Source organism: Camponotus vicinus, unplaced genomic scaffold (assembly GCF_025532165.1).
Source record: "Camponotus vicinus isolate PSW18456_S1 unplaced genomic scaffold, iyCamVici1.0 SCAF_10, whole genome shotgun sequence".
Taxonomy (NCBI): domain Eukaryota; kingdom Metazoa; phylum Arthropoda; class Insecta; order Hymenoptera; family Formicidae; genus Camponotus; species Camponotus vicinus.
This window is the reverse complement of record NW_028141946.1, coordinates 5,133,066-5,145,981: the sequence shown is the minus strand read 5'-3', so window position 1 is coordinate 5,145,981 and position 12,916 is coordinate 5,133,066. Positions and strand designations below refer to the sequence as shown.

General features: G+C 43.3%; 1 long non-coding RNA gene across 1 annotated transcript in view; it reads right to left on the bottom strand.

Annotated features, from left to right (window-relative positions):
- The window catches only part of LOC145960214 (uncharacterized), a 264,245-nt gene extending 252,047 nt beyond the window's left edge, over positions 1-12,198 (bottom strand). The window contains exon 1 of the long non-coding RNA XR_014435303.1: positions 12,108-12,198. This is a non-coding gene — a long non-coding RNA (uncharacterized LOC145960214). The remainder of the gene's footprint in view (positions 1-12,107) is intronic.
- Between the last annotated feature and the right edge of the window lie 718 nt (positions 12,199-12,916).

The following is a 12,916-nucleotide window of genomic DNA, read 5'->3' as shown; positions in this document are numbered from 1 at the left end:
GCTAATGATTTCGCGTACATGTAGATAAAAGCGTCAACAAATACTATATTTTCCTCTTATTAGATGTAAAACTTATGTAAAGGTGCGGAAATTGTTGAAGAACAATATTCTATCGATCAATAAATTACACGCACCTTATATCTATGCATTGAGAGAGCGTGAATTTCACGATAACTCTAACGAACACGGGCAGATGTTAGGTAATATAATATTTCGCAATAGAGAGAGAAAAAGAAAGAGAGAGAGGGGCGAGACAAAAGGTGCGGGATATGCAAATTTGTAGGCGCGTATTGAGATCAAAATCTCCATGCCGTATTTTTCGAGTTGACCCGAGTTAACTCGCGGACATCGACGGAAACGGAGGATCGCGGACGAGAGACGGCTTTACGTAGCTCGTAAACCTAAAAGGCGATCTCGAAGGGTTCGCATACCGCCGAGGAAGCGGGTCCTTCGATGGAGCGAACGATACCCGCGCGGAATTCAAATGAGACGCCACGAATCCCGGTCGGCGCGCATTCCAACGAGCTCTCTCGAGCTCGGCCACGAGTCACGAGCGCGAGCTCGAAAGCTCGCGGAGGTAAGGACGACGTCGCAACGTCGGTCGCTCGCATCGCAACGCGATGTCCGTCAAGATCGCGTCATCGCGCGGGGGTTCCTATTAAATCAAAGCGACCGTGCGTGATAAGGGCGCCGACCTGTCGACAGGTGGACTCGTCTCTTTCGTTCCAGACACAGGAACGTATATAGCAGCGGCCCGCGATAAGATGTGGCTTAAAAATCTACAAAGATGTTGCGCGTGTCACGCGCCGCGCTCATTCTCGCTTGTATTATAACTATAAGCGATCAAGCACGAGCGAACTCGATACGATGACTGATGTGATTAACAAGCCGCGCGAGAAATATTAGACTTTGGTATCGCCGGTATATACCCATGCTTCACTTAATGATTACACAACGGAGGATAAGTATATGTTTCGTTGTAAGACTGAACGATGCTGAAAGGTATAGCGGGTATATTCGCGTGAACTTTCGGCGCTTTCGTTTCTTCCCGATCGAAGACGCATAGCTTCGAGATCGCCGTGACGAATGTATTAATTTAACGTCCCTCCATTGATAGACTCGTAGATCAAACGCGCCGCTGGAGCGGAAGTGCGAGCGCGTCGGTAATTGTTCTTTCTTTCCTTGATGAAATATGTGAAGTACATTAGAGGCGATTTTTAACGGTTTAACGTTCCATCCGACGGATTGGTCGTAATTCGTATTTAATAGGAGGAAGTTATCGATAGCGAAATCAATTAATTCGCGGATCGCGCGCCTAAAACCGATCCTCGGCAGGAATCGAACGCGACTCGCGCGCACGCTGCGTAATAACCATCACTTATCCGTAATTACTATCGCGAGTAATTTTAAGTGATCTTTATGACCACGTCGTATAAGATAATGGTAGGTTTAATCTAGGACCACATGTGTGTGCGACTAACCGCTCGTTTCGCGAGCCACGCAATAGGTACCGTTTTCCACACTTTGTTCGTCGTGAGAACGACCTTCAGAAGCTCTACGAAAATTAAAGGCGCAATACTCCAAGTATGATCGAATGAATATCGCCGCCATATAGTCCTTATAATTCGGTCGGTCCGCGCGAACCTTCAATTATACCGGATGAGTCTCGCGTTTGGTAATCTGCCAAAACCCTACCACTCGACTTGGACTGAGAAACTGGTTATCTATTATGAGAAGTCGAGAGCGAAACGACAATGATTCGTCCATGATTTGTCAGATTTAGATTTGTGCTATCCTCGAAACTTTTTTATATTGCAGTAAAATACGCATCCGATTATTTTGAATCGGGATAATTTATGATACGATGTGTTTTTATGTATTATAAAAAGATAATGAAATTAATGTTGATGAAATTAAACGTCATTAATCAATATTAAATGTGTTGCGCTGTCTGCAAAATTTGTCCGATATATTTTTTTTAATATTTCCAAAATTTACCAACTATAAAAATATAATAATTCTGAAAGATAAATTATTTCCAAATAATAAACTATATTAAGATAATTGGAAGATTCCTTTCCTACAGTCAGCATCCGCAATTCTCGAAAAACGACCTCCAGCTCATCCGAGCCAATTTGCGTAGAGGCTACAATCATCATACTTTTCGCACGATTATTTCTCTGATTATGGATCAACCGGCACTCGCGTGCAGGATTCAAAAAGAATTGCCCCAGATATCTTCGGTGGAGCATCGGGACTATCGCGAGAGAGGCCGCGCAGGAGCGAGAACGAGTCGTGATCCACCGTACGCGAACGGTTAGAGGACGCTGGTGGGATCTTTTGCTTTCTAATCATCCTCAAGGTTAAACCCCGTTGAACCTGCCGGCTCCCGCACGATGTCGGTTAGAGCCTTGTCCGATGCTCTCATCCTTCTCCCTGCCCCTTACCCCTCCTCCCTCATGTGTGCTATATAGATCGTCGTATAAGGGTACGACCTTAGCCGCAGGAATAAGACGTCGTCGACCTGCTCCGCTCGTTCAGCCCGCGATTGTCTCTGTCGGTCGCGAGGAGGATGTTTCTATACCGTTAAGCGATCGGAACGCCTCGCGCTCCATTGTCTCCCCGAGTGCATATATATATGTTTATCTGCACAAAGAATATTTATGTCTGCACGCCGGCATATTACTGAGAAAGGGAGAGAGAAAGAGAGGGAGAATTCTCCTTCTCTTTATGGGTTAATTACCGTCGGACTGAGTGCACGCGCGTCGATAGCAACGAGGCATCGATCTACGACAGAAATCTTGAACTCGATGACTCGGTGAAGCAATGAAAGATACGAGTTCTTGCAACGGCGTGAAATCGAAAATTGTTCACGTGTGGTGATAAATTCAAGATGGATTCAATAATCGCTTAAAGTAAAGAAATCGCATATCAAGAATAAAGAATAAAATTATTATTTTACTAGTAGATTTTTTACTATTATATTAAAGAAAATATTTATTATGTCAGAAAATTAATTACGTTAGACTAAAATATTTTGAAAGATTTAAATGTATTTCCAAATGTTAAACAATGATGTAAAAATATTTCCAAAAGTTATATCTATTTTAAATATTTGATTCGTAATAATCGATCATGTCACGAGATAATTCCCGCTCTTGAAATGTAAAATGCATGCACACACGCGCGCAAGTCTTGCAATCAGGAAAGATAGTGTCTTGGACGTCGTTCGTCAACGTTTACGCGGCTTGTCCCTTCTACGTCTAAAACCACCCAAGTAGCCGAGTGTAACCAATCCTCGGGCAGAGCACGTGAATAGGTGAGAACGAATCCAAACGAATATCCGTCGTGTCACGACAAAGGCCGCGCTATCGGGGCCTCGCGCTCGCGCGCGAGATAAGTAAGTGCTTTAATTTATTCGAAGTACCTCGGTTATTAATCGTCCGCCTCGCGAACCGGGACGCACGGGACTTGCGGACCTCGGAGGTGATGCCCGGCGAGACCGACGGTCGAAGGGAAGAGTTGGGGGCGCGACGAGAAGGGGTTAAAAGGTTGGTCCCGCTCCTCCTTATGCGTGTGTACGTGTTCGCGAGTTTGCGCGCCCTTACACACGTACAGTCATATACGCGTATAAATACGCGAGTACAAATAACAAACACGCGGTCGTGTCTCAGCTGTGAGCTCGTTGGAGGCGCAACGCACCCAGAACTGAACCAGAGAAATGTTTTAAGCGAGGCACTCACACGGCGCCCACGCTCGTCCGCGGCAACAGACGCGCCGACATGCGCGCGCACGCCGGGCCCTTATTTTAACCATAAATTAATGTTCTGTCTTCTACGTATGCATAATTGTGCGAGAGAGTCGCGTTACCCTGCTCCCTCCTCCTCTTTCCTTCCTTCATCCGCCCTTCGTTTTTCGTGTCTACACAGACCGGACCGACCGATGACATCGTCGCCACCGCCGCCGTAGTTGATATCAATGGCGATGACACGTAACGAGGACTCTAATGGACATTCACGAACGCGAATTATACGCAATATATGTCGTGTATGTACCTACACGATACTATCAATGACCGGATATACACCCATATGTGACACGTTTCTAAAAAAAAAAAAATCCCGTATTGCGATATTTTAAGCTACATACGCTTGCACTAGCGTTCTATGTTTAATAGAAAAATGATATATTTATGATAAATACAATCTCTTGTGACTTTGTACAAAACTAATGATCATAGTTAAAATATCGCCAACAAGAAGAGCATGATCAGATATCCTTTACGCCTGGTTGTCTCGATAAATTATTTTGATTAATGACTTCTCGTGATTATAGCTTTCGATACATGTAGAAAAAATTAGCTAAGCATGGCGATTACCAATGAGTGAAATAGTCAGACAAGCGATTTCTTTCATATAGTTTTGCTTTATAATAATTATTAAAAAAAGATTGCTTATAATAATTACTAAAAAGGATCGTGTAGACAAGACTGTTGAATACTCGGCACTGAATTACCATGAGAGAGAGACGGAACATCACTTTCATCGTTTATATCGTTGTACAAGCGGAGAAATAATAAGGATGAGTTTCACGTTCTTGCATTTACATTCGACCTATTGTCTCCCTCTCTCTCTTACTCTGCCTTTTTTCGTTCAATAAGAGCCGAGGCCTTCGCTCTTGAACTCACCACGATTCGCTTTCGATGCTATTTTTACGCGTACTATGTTTTCATCGCTGAATTTAAGTCGTTGCCCTGGTTAAACAAAATTACTTAATACCCCCCACGGTCTTTGAATAACTCTATCGAGGTAACAAATGTCGCTCTTAGCTATGAGGCTGCATCGCGCGGTATCTGTAATGCCATACTCCTCTTACAAAAAGTATACGTATAATACGTATCCTTTCCCTTGCTTCGTCGAGCGATACGATTGTTGCCTATTCATTCAGTGACGAAGTCCATTTTCAATTACGTTGATATTCAAATAACAACTAGTTTCAATTACCCGTGCGATGACGATCTTGTAATAATGAGAGTGAAGCGCAAATATCACAATGAAAACATTATCATCGTTTTAAAAATCATCATCACGTGAGAAATGTTTGACACTTGAATGAATTAAAAATAAAAATTACCATGTCGAAGAAACAAATACCCATCTATTTTTATATTATTTTATATTATTTTTAACTGCGCGAAGGAAAATGTTGAAAGCAACATGTGAAATAATAGACTCGCGTAGGAAAATGGTAAAATAACCGCGATCTCTCTCTCGACGCGACACGATGACACGTACGTGTCGCATCGTGCACACGCTCAGATTCCACGCTGTTTCTCCGCGAGTCGCGCTCTCGCCAGGCACCTTGTTATGCGCTCTAGCTTTTATCTCTCGGGTCTTGCGGTGACGAAGCCGACCTGTCAGTCACGTACCGGGGTACGTACGCGGGATTTGATTTTATCGGCCGCGTGCTTTTGCATACACCGGCGCTGGTATACTCACGTTGGTACACATGTGTCGCCTTCGTGATGCTGCCTTTTCATACTTCGTCGTGGACGCGGAGGCGACGATAACGCTGTTCCGCGCGCAATTTATCTCGGTGAATGCACTTGTATCCAGTAACAACGATAAACACGAATTTCAGATTAAATTCTTGAAAAGTTGAAAAAATCATTTTTTTAAATGTCATAAATTCACAATGCCATTTAATCGTCGCAATGAATTATATGTACAAAATGTGAAAAGAAGAAAATTTATGTTTTATTTTCACGCAAAAAGATATGGAAAAAAATCATAATATTATTATGATAAAATATTTATATATTACGTAGCATAATATTTGAAAGATAATAACCATAAACTTTTATTCACGCGTATGTGAAGAGAAAATATCATGATGCCGAATATAGAGGCGAATTCTGAGAAGTTCTCCTTTTATATAATATTCAATTATAACATATATGGCGCGGAATAATTTTATTTATCGCATTTTAATCAGTGAATTTGCGTGTTTGTCTGTCACAAAGAAAACAACGAGGCAACAATGAGCGAGTGACTTGAATTACTTTGCCGGACGGCGATCTATAAATCGCATGATGATTTTAATAGGCGGTACACGTCAGATGTCACTATTGGAAAGACGGCCTCCGTATAAGTATCACGGTCGTGCACCAAGAGCGTATAATGATATAAGAGCGTATGTGGCTCGCGTTTAAAGCGGCGAATTAGCGTTTCGCCCGCCTTAATATCGACCAACGACGCGACTATTTTGGAATATATAGCGATTTGCTCAAGGACGGTCTAAAATGGCACGAAGATTGAATAGTCCGTTGTTGCGTCGGCGATCGCGATTAAGAACGCAAATTTTTGAAGAAACCAAGGGGAAAAGAGAGATACGATCATAGAGAAAGATTTATGGCATGTAAGAACGAAGACATATGTGAGCAAAAACGCGATATCGCACGATAAATAAATCGAGAGGATCGTGTAAATTAAGAGAGATCGCATATGGTAATGACGATGACGCGGCTCTATCGTGATCATTGTGGAAGATCGCGCGCACGAAGGATACAGTATTCTACTAAAATGTTTAAGTGATGCGCACAGACGATTCTCGAGCGAAAGAATGCCGCGCAGAAGGGAAAGTGAAAGATGCCGAGTTGTTTCAAGGATATACCCAGCGTGCGAGTATAACCAAGTTACTAATTATATCGATTAAGCGACTAATGTATCTATTCCGCGCGGTTAAAACTGCTCAAGGACTCGTGTCCTTGACTTTGCCCGAGCGTGCTTGTTTCTCGCTACGACTCCTGGACTCCTTCCTGTTCCCTGGCATCAAGATTGGCGATAACAATCTGACTCCGAACCTGCTGCTAATCTACACCTACGCGTGTCTGTTGAATACATTGAAAAATGAAAACTGAGATTTGATATTTGTTCTCTTGGAATGGGAGTTGAGATTTAATTAAAGCAAGATAAACCATCGCGATGTAATTTAATTTCATTTTAGAATTTTAGTCGCAAAGACGACCAGTCTCTTCCAGGAAGGAGTTTATTAAAAAAAAACTAAATCATCACAGGAAACAAAATCTATGTGCAGTAATTTAACTTTCCAACTTCTACTGCACCAGCATCACAAACTCTCTCCTATCGCGTCATCCTTTTATCGCTTCGCTTTCGTAACGCAGAGTCGCGTCAGCACGATAGAAAATGAACGTTGAAGGGATGCGTAAAAATGTTTTATCAAACGATCAAAGATAATGGTATGCAGGACGTAAGACGGACAACGATGAAGGCACTTGACGATTTGCGTTACTTTTACCAGCTCGAGAGATCTCGAGGTTATAGACAGAAGAATTTATTTTTGCTAGCAGGTGATACATCTCGCGCGCACGTTCGGCCGATATTAATAAATCCTAGACGTGTCCTGGACGCACGCTATACGAGGTGTGTGTAACGCGATTCTCTCGTAATTATTGATTTCGCAATGGCCGACACGATCGAGTGTTTGTCCGAATGCGGTGCGCGAATGATTCCACCGCTCACGTACTCGCGCATCGGGAGTCTCCATTAAAGACAATCGCTAGAGAGAATATTCTGTGCGAATGATTAAGTATGTATCCTCACATGATGCACGAAGCGCGGAATGAGAGAATCGAATCATCAATGATTGATAACAGTGTGTTTAGTGCCATGCTGTAAACTGGAAGAAGAGTGATAAGCGCGATGTGCGCGTTGTGTAATAACTAAATGAAAAACGAGAGGCAGATGTCGTCATGAATAATGCTAATAATAATCATTTTTATATTCGGCGCTCTACTAGAAATAAATCCACATAATTGTAACAGAGCAAAGATATCACAGAGCTAGATAAAACTTGAGAATATTAAAATCAAAATAGAGTAGTTAAGGGAAATAATTTTTTTTCTATTAATTTTCTGTAGCTCAATTAATATTCCTATTGCCTATTGCCTTTATTCATTATTTGTATAGAATAGTACATATAATACGAGTGGATAAAAGATCACTTATAGATCACTTTATAGATCAGCAAAGAGCGCAGATATTCGATGCTCAGCGGAAATTTATAAGATTCCAAAACATACGAGCTATTTATTCAAATGAAACATTCACACGGGGAGGGTGATGTTTCTCGATAGGATCTCGAAAGCAGACGGACGTGTATTTATTTCACACCTGTGATTCCTCGAAGAGATATTAAAGGCGCAGTTATTTCGTCTCGTTACGTTCCGCGCGATGCTCGTCTCGCTCGACGATCGAAACCGATCGTCCGTCGACACTCACCTATGAGAAAGATCATCATTTCGCCGTGTAATTACGCCGCCGGGATAATTTGCAATACGCGATCCTCTCCCGTCCTCCTCGGTGCATTGTTTTCCATCTCGGTCAATCGAGATGGCCTTCGATCGAATATCGAGGTGAGATAGGATCAAAATCTCAGGGTCGCTCTCGCGGATTCGCTATTCTTTCTCGCTAGCAATTTGTAAGCTATCTTCGGGAACTTGCCAAGATCTGTGCAAGTACGAGTGAACCTGTTCATTTTAAATCGATCGACCCAAGAAATATTCAAGCGCGTTTGCATTTTATAAAGAATTTAAGTTTCTACAAGCAATTATATTATTTATAGCAGTTGTGAAAATAATTCATTTTCATGTATAAGCAATTATGTATAACAAATATGAAAATAAAATAAACGAGATTTCAGAGAAATTTGACTAATGTACGCAACTAAATTTCAAAAAATTTAGCTTATTTTTATGAAGCATAGTTGGAAGGATATAATTAAAAATATTTCAATACATAACTTTGCCTTTGGCAACTTTTACGATCGTTGTCGCGCAACGTTGATTGAAAGAGAACAAGTTATAACGATGCGCAGTTGGCGCCGGTCGATTCGCAATAAATCTCGTTTCTGTGCAATCCGTTAGACGGCACTTGGCAGTTGTGCAGGAGGGAGGCAGTGTGGGAGCTGACGCGTCGCGCGAGTTCGCGTGTGTCACCTCTGGCACTGCGCCTTTACCGCGATAGCTTGCCGTCAACTCGTCATTATCCGCTGACGATGATTACAATTATTATTCCGGTCGGCCAATAATGATATCCCGTATAGCGTAACCATTCGTCCACGATTGCAATCGGCGATCACGTACGCGCCATCCCCGTCTTTTGCAGCGTCGCGGCTTTATTTTATGATCGCGCACAAGAAGAGCTCCCCTCTTCCCTATAAATTTCCCCAAGTCCGCGCGATCCTTCCTAGCTCAATCGTCGGATGACGTAAAATACAGTTGATAGAAAATCATTATACAAGTCTCTTAAAATTGCATAATTTTTCCCACTTTATCGATTTGTATTCGATCGCGCATTTCAAGATCAGATCGAACTTTGGACTTTTCTCAGCTTGACACGAGCGAGATCGAAGGACTCGTTCAAAGGACGACAGCAGGATTCGCGGATATGTATGCCGTGTCGCGCCAATAGGATGAAACGTCTCTCGTGAGTCAGATATCTCCGAGTTTCAGCATGCCAGAGGTCGGGGGTCGTCCGCATTTGCTCCCATCTCCATCTGCACCTCTCCCTTGCCCCGCCGCGCGCCATCACCATCTTCTCGCATCCATCGCATCGCTGTGTCTTGATGTCCTTGATATTAGAATGGTCCAGGGGAACGCGCGCATCCAGTGACCGTTACACGTTGCGCTGTGTCCCGTGTACATATACACGCGCGGGGCTAAGCTAATCACGACACAGACGCGCGGGATCGCCGAGATGACAACATCGTTTCATTATTATCCGACAAGTTTCATCCAATTCGCGAGATCCTCTTCTGCGACTCCGTCAAGTTATTCGTCTTCTTTTTTATGACTTTAGCGCCTGAGGCCGCACGGCTCGCGACTCAAAGATCGACAAGTACAAACTAACCGGCATCAATTTACATTGCCCGACAACTTTGTCGACAACGGGAAACGATCGCGTCGCGTTGCCAACTTTTTTGTCGATATTTTCGGAAGATAAGAAGAGAAACTTATGTTACGCATACGCGTGGAATTATAACTCGCGGCGATGTACCTTTGTTGCGCCGATTCTTAGTCGATTAGTTCATAAGCCGAAGCATTTATTGCTCGTTACCAACACCGATGCGCAGCAAGTCGAGTGTTGGAGATAGTTGCCGCGCATAATACTCGTTCCCGAGTCCGTAAACGCGTTAAAAATCATGCTCTTCTCGAATGGCACTCATCACGGTAGAGAGAGACGATGATTACCTACCAGCTTTTACATATTCATCGCGCTCGCAGCCGAAGCGTTCTGTTATCGACAAATACGTAAAAGCATGGCAGGCGCATTACGCCAACTGACTCAGTCGTCATTGTATCTCGCGAAGACTAATCGCCGAGAGATAATCTGCGAGCAGCCTTTTCTATACTCGGAGTCCTTTACTCTCGCGAGTAGATATTGATGGATGAATGTTGCTGACAAATAGAGATTGACGTGTTCATAGAGTTGTCGCGCATAATATAGATGAAATATAGATGTAAAATCGTCGATTCTAGTTGGAAGTGTGCGCTTCGTGTCCTCTTTCTTTATCTCTCTCTTGATCTTAAGCTTTTATACATTGCGAGATAAATTTATTGGAAACTTTGTGCGGTTTATATAAAGATAAATGGAATAATGTATGGGGGAGGGAGGCAAGTACGAGAGAATTTTTTTTTCGCGTAATTTGCAGTTATATAAATCCGATAAAGTATATAGAAATCAAGAGGAATTAACGAATTCAAAGGAGTAATTTGCGAAAATGGACAAGGCTCATAAGCGCAAATGGCGAACGTGCGACCGCGTAGTCTGGATTAAGGATACGAGGCATCGACGTAGGATCGCGTGAACGTGGTTGCAAAAAAACGCATAATACACGGTTCTTAAAGAAGAAGAGGACTATTTTGTAGCGCCCGGGGCGGCTACGAGCGTGGAATCCGCGAACGCACGTGTGGCGGACGGAACGAGCGGCGCGTCCGATATTTTTGACCGGTCGCGATCGGCGATTACGCAAGGTGAAGGCAGGTAGATTAGGAGATCGTCGTAGCCGCGCAGTGTCGGAGGAGACCCAGTTCTCATCTATTAATGCGCAATTACCGGCGAACAATGTGATTACGGGCGCGTTTAAGTTGTTACGCGACGCTTACGAGTCACCTCTCCATCGGCTCTTGCACTCGATAATGCCTCTTCCTCTTCTGTCTTTCTTCTCTGCTTCTCTTTCTTTCTCCGATCGCCGTCGTTTCGCCATCGGCCACTTGGTTTCACGGCCGGTGTGCGAGGAATCGTGTTGCGTCTGCGCCGAGATCGAACCGAAACGTCCACCGCGACGAAAATCAATGATCGTCTAATTTGATACGATCAACGGTCGGACGGCCGTTTTAACGAACAGCGGCGGCGACTGGTCCTCGCAAGGCCGATCGATCTTGTCGAGGAAGATCGATCGACTGCGCTCAGCAAATAACTCGACCGCATGCATTGTGCATTAGCGAAGGCGAGGTTCAAGGACGCTACGTGGAGAACAGTCGTCGTCGAGAGTTACGCGTTTCGCCAAGTTCCGGTATCGATCGGTCGATGAGTCATCGAACGTATAATATAAGATGAAATAAGCGGATGATCGGAGAAATATAAGAAGCAGTTAACTTGTCTTAGAACTAATCGACTTTTATCGTAACATAAGAGGAAGAAAAATGTATGTTCGAGGAATTATGTGTTAAATTAAATATCCTTTGGCAGTTTCGGTCATAATTCTTACTTTTGCACCCGGAAACTAGTCGGCTCGTTGTTAATCGTTGGTAAATTTCGATCCCGCAAAAAAACTGGATCGCGTGATGCCGTAATGCGCTCTTCACGGGCGCCAGGGTCTAAGGATGCGCGCCATATGCGCGGCAAAGATACTTAATAATGCATTAAAAGAAGTTTTACCGGTCTCCGGCGAATCGAGGCAGGTATCCGTTTTCGTATTTCATCGAAGATCGCTCGTATACATTATTACGACGGCGGAGAACTCACAAAGTTTCTCGAATTATGTAACAGTACTCGTGTTATTATTAAAACGAATGCTAAACTTACCGCCGGTGAGAAACATTTCGTTGTGGCCGTTTAAGGCCGCTTTGCGGGCTGTCGCCTTTTTATGTACGCCGTTCCGTAATCTTAATCCTCGTCGCTCCGAATGACTTTTATTGCGAGACGTAACGTAATTAGGGATCCCGCAAAATTATCTCGCTGCTTTCGACCCGGATAGCAGCGTGTCACGATACATTGTACAAGCGAGAGCGACCTGCCAACGTTGAACCGTTAAACAATAATAATCCCTAGAAGCGAATGCTAGTCGTCGAGCGTTCACACGGTTGATCTGCTCATAAATTTCGTATTTATATTTTATGCGGGAAATAAGATTTTTTTCTTACGCGTTCAACCGGAAAAAAGAAAGCGACGAATTTTATGATGCTGCATCATATTGAGATATGTGACACATGAATATCACGAGATATTTCCCAGCAAAAATCATATCGCATTTCGATCTTAAATTCTTCAATCTCTCAATCTATAATGAAATGATCGAATCCTCTCACGCTGTTCATTGAATTTATCCCATATTTATCTGTGTGCACACACAGACATGTCGCTTACTTAACATGCTAAACGAAAGCAGCGTACAACGGATACCGCACAAATTGCTATGCTCGTAACAAATTCATTAATTAGAGACCATGACTCACGTCATCCTATCTATCAGCAACGCCTTTTATAGATCCTACGTCGCGGCAGGTCTTTATATCGGACGGGACAAGGATAATGAGGTGTTTCTCGTAACTTTTTTTTCGTAATTTGCAAACGACATGTGAATTATCTTAAAATGAGCTCTTTACGCATTGTAC